The following is a 4,721-nucleotide window of genomic DNA, read 5'->3' as shown; positions in this document are numbered from 1 at the left end:
CTTCACGAAGCATTTCCATGGTGTCATCTTTGCAAGAAGGGGGTGCGGGAATGGGGATCGGGATTTGTGGATTCGGGGGTTGCCGGCACTGGAGCAGACGAGCCAGCGAAGCTTAAGGAGGAAGACTTAAATAGACCCAGAATTTTTCATCGCAAATGATTCCTACAAAACAACTGTGTGATGTTGTAGATATTTTTTTAGCTGTGAAAGACGAATATGGAATAAAGTGGCAACAGATGGTTTTTTAAATGTACAAGAAAATTTGTAGTACTAATACAACTGTCATGTCAAATTTTGGAAAATTTTAGGGGTCATTTGACCTTTTAAGACATTTAAGTGATTTTCTAGCCATTTAATGACCTTAATTGAAATTTAAACTACATGTACATGCATCAGCTAACCAAAACGGTTTGAAAAGTCATATTTGGTGTACTTGTCTGCGATTTACTTCCATGTGCAGTAAATTGGAAGGAATTTTCAAACACATTGGTCTAATGGCTATGACACAATTAAGCATGGAGTGCCATGGCATTTAAATTCCAAAAATTAAAAACATGAAACTTTGCTTGATGTAATATCATACCACCAAGATGATGTGGTACAAAAAATGGCCTATTTAACGAAAGTTTGGACACACACCCCTCACAAACCGGAGCAACTCACTAGAAGGCTCGTGGTTCCGAGAGGGAACAATGCATGTTTGATGACGAACGGTAGATAGTTCCTCTTACGGCCTTCAAAAAATTTCTACATGTAATGTGCAGTGATACTAACTATCATGTGAAAATTTGGAAAATTTCAGGGGTCATTTGACCTTTTGAAAAGATTTAAGTGATTTTCTAGCCATTTAATGACCGTAATTCAAATTTGAACTAGATGTACATGCAACGGCTAACCATAACGGTTTGAAAAATTATGTTTGTGTACTTTTGTGCGAGTTAATTGCATGTGCAGTAAATTAGAAGGAATTTTCAAACATATTGGTCTCACGACATGGACACATGCATGGAGTGCCATGGCATTTTAATTCCAAAAAAATAAAAAATGATCAGGAAAATATGAAACTTTGCTTGATGTAATATCATGCCACCAAGATGATGTGGTACAAAAATTGACCTGTTTGACGAAAGTTTGGACACACACCCCTCACAAACCGGAGCCATTCACTAGAAGGCGCGTGGTTCCGAGAGGGAACAATGCATGTTTGATGACGAACGACAGATAGCTTCCTCTTACGGCCTTCAAAAATTTTCTACGTGTAATGTGCACTGATACTAACTGTCATGTAAAAATTTGGAAAATTTTAGGGGTTATTTGATCTTTTGAAGATATTTAAGTGATTTTCTATCTACTTAATGACCGTAATTCAAATTTGAAATAGATGTACATGCAACGGCTAACCATAACGGTTTGAAAAATCATGTTTGTGTACTTATGTGCGAGTTAATTCCATGTGCAGTAAATTAGAAGGAATTTTCAAACATATTGGTCTCACGGCATGGACACATGCATGGAGTGCCATGGCATTTTAATTCCAAAAAAAATGATCAGGAAAACATGAAACCTTGCTTGATGTAATATCATGCCACCAAGATGATGTGGTACAAAAATTGGCCTGCTTAACAAAAGTTTGGACACACACCCCTCACAAATAGGAGCAAATCACTAGAAGGCTTGTGGTTCCGAGAGGGAACAAGGCATGCTTGATGATGAACGACAAATAGCTTCCTCTTACGGCCTTCAAATATTTTCTACGTGTAATGTGCACTGATACAAACTGTCATGTGAAAATTTGGAAAAGTTCTGGGGTCATTTGACCTTTTGAAGACATTTAAGTGATTTCCTAACCATTTAATGACCGTAATTCAAATTTCAAGTAGATGTGCATGCAACGGCTAACCATAACGGTTTGAAAAATCATATTTGTGTACTTGTGTGCGAGTTAATTCCATGTGCAGTAAATTAGAAGGAATTTTCAAACATATTGGTCTCATGGCATGGACACATGTACATTCATGGAGTGCCATGGCATTTTTATTCCAAAAAATAAAAAATGATCAGAAAACTTGATGTACTGTTATGCCACCAAGATTGGCTTGTTTAACGAAACTTTGGACACACACCCCTCACAAACCAGAGCAACTCACTAGAAGGCTCGTGGTTCCGAGAAGGGAACAATGCATGTTTGATGATGAACGGCAGATAGCTTCCTCTTACGACCTTCAATTTTTTTCTACTTGTAACATGCACTAATACAACTGTCATGTGAAAATTTGGAAAATTTCAGGGGTCATTTGACCATTTGAGGACATTTAAGTGATTTTCTAGCCTTTAATGATCATAATTCAAATTTGAACTACATCTACATGCAATGGCTAACCATAACAGTTTGAAAAATCATATTTGTGTACTTATGTGCGAGTTAAAAAAATCATCACACGATGTAAATATCTGGTGTTCAAAAAAGAAAATGTAAAATCTGGCAAGACAACCGGCCCCACATGATTGGCACTCTATTTCGTGCCTCAAGGTTTGGAAGGTGAGTGGCGGGCTTTATTAGTTACACACGGTTCTGTATTGGGAACCGTCAACTATTATGTTCACACGCGGATTTTGCTGCGGGAATCGTGTGTAATTCACACTACAGTACTCGTAAATTCCGGTGACCGGCGTGTGTACTATTCTCGTCGATCTAGATTCCGGATGCCAATAAATACTAACTTGCTCACGTCGTCCTGCCTGCATTCTCATCTAGGTCCTTCCCTTGCTCGCCCTCTCTCTCTCTCTCTCTCTCACTCTCTCTCTCTCTCTCTATATTTCTCTCAAATCTCTGCCATGGTGCCGCCGGTCTGCCCACACGCTGGTGAGGAGTCACCACCCCCCGAGGACGCTCACTTAAAGAGTAGCGACGAGGATACCTACGCGCCGCCGGACAAGGTTCTGCCGGACCCCCCAACTTTGGATTGGTTTTGGGGCAAGTACGATCTTTGTCTTTGGGAGTCGCTGTCGCCGACTGAGAAACCCAGGCAAGTGGCTTTCAAGAAGGAGATGGCGGAGGAGGATGCCAGGTACTAGGTGGCCTGTGTAGCTCGTGATGCCGGCTGGAAAAAGGAGGCAGCGGAGCTTTGGGGGCGGGCGCGTCGTCGTGCGGAGGAGGTGTACGAAGACGGGTACTTCACGAGGAAGGCCAGAGGCGCTAGGCGCCTCATCGCTATGTGGAGCTCGGCTGATAAGCTCCAGCATGCCACCGACGAGGAGCTCAGGTGGGCGCCCAACAAAATGGCAAGATCATTCGCGCGCGTCCGCCTGCAAGAGGCATATCGGCACGTCAAGCGCTGCGAGGTGGAGGAGGCGGAGTACTGCCTCCGCTCTGCGAAGACGCCGCGCACCAGGGAGCTGCTGGCGAGGGGCTCCCGGAATACTGGCCCTAGGAGGGACTATTAGTTTTAGTATTGTTCGTTTTCAATTTTATGCATTGTACCTAGTAGTTAAGTATCATCACGTATATGTGATGATATTTTATATATTCTGTGATGAACTAATGAACAATTAATATTATATATATATTATGAATTCCATTTTCTATCTATTTTTGTATACTAATTTGAATCTATGTGTTATCATCCACATATGCAGAATGGAAAGCGTATAAACACACATTGAAACAGAACTTATATGAACGGAAAACAGAGTACAAAAAATTGAAACAGAGAAATAAATAGAGCAATAGTATGATTGATGTGAATACATAGCTATCCACTTCGAAATGACTAAACAAAATCAAGTGCGTCCATGGGACCATGACCAATAGCCCTTGCCTATGGTTGCTCTTGGCTCTGTCTGAACTCTTGCAGGCGTTCATCCAAGTGGTCGACACACTCATGGTACATTTGGAGCGTTATCTCGAGCTCCAAGTAGGCTATTTCATCAGAGATCGCCACCTCGAGGATTCGACGGCCATGTTCATCAACTGCGCCAGGTGGACACCTGGGCCAAGGAGGCAGTCGAGCCTACCGACCAGCGTGGTCGCATCAAGAAGGTCGCGGACAAGGCGAACGGCACGACCCATGCGAACAGAGCGGTGGGCGTCCGGTGCAAGTACGGCGTGGCCGGCCTCTGGTGCAAGTATGACGCAGAGGGACTATGCCCACTCCTGGCGAGGAATGGGGTTACTGACGAGATGTGTACCCAGCTGTGACGCCCTGTCGACAGAAGGCAAGCGCCGATGGATCCGCTCTTGCTGTGCGGCATACTGCACTTGTTGCTCTGCGGCGCTCCAACGCTCTCACCGTGTGGCGCGCCATCGATCATGTTGTGCCGCGAGCTGCAGCCTCTCGGTGCTGACATGCCTTGGCGATGACCTTGGTTTGCTCAACCTTGGCGATGACGCGCATCACGGTGTCGTCCATCGCATTGCTGGGGAGTGCCGCGGCCTTGACGGACGTGGCGTCTTCTGGTTTTCCTCGTCGACGAGGTTGATGGCAGAGGCGGCGCTTTAGTGCGTTGGCATGCTTGGAAAAGGTGGATGTGCTACAGGCTGTGCTTTTTGCCTCCGTGCGTCGCGCCGCACCTAGGTTTATGTTCAATATCGCTGGGTGGTGGGAAACGGGTGAGGAAATGGCGGGAAACGGTGGCGTATTCATAGAACACCATCAATTAATGGAAACTTAGCATATAAGGAACATCAAGCTAGCACAAGAAGTAGATGATGATGAGATGAA

The sequence above is a fragment of the Triticum dicoccoides genome, chromosome 4B, assembly GCF_002162155.2.
Source record: "Triticum dicoccoides isolate Atlit2015 ecotype Zavitan chromosome 4B, WEW_v2.0, whole genome shotgun sequence".
NCBI classification, from domain to species: Eukaryota; Viridiplantae; Streptophyta; class Magnoliopsida; order Poales; family Poaceae; genus Triticum; species Triticum dicoccoides.
This window is presented reverse-complemented; position numbering follows the sequence as displayed.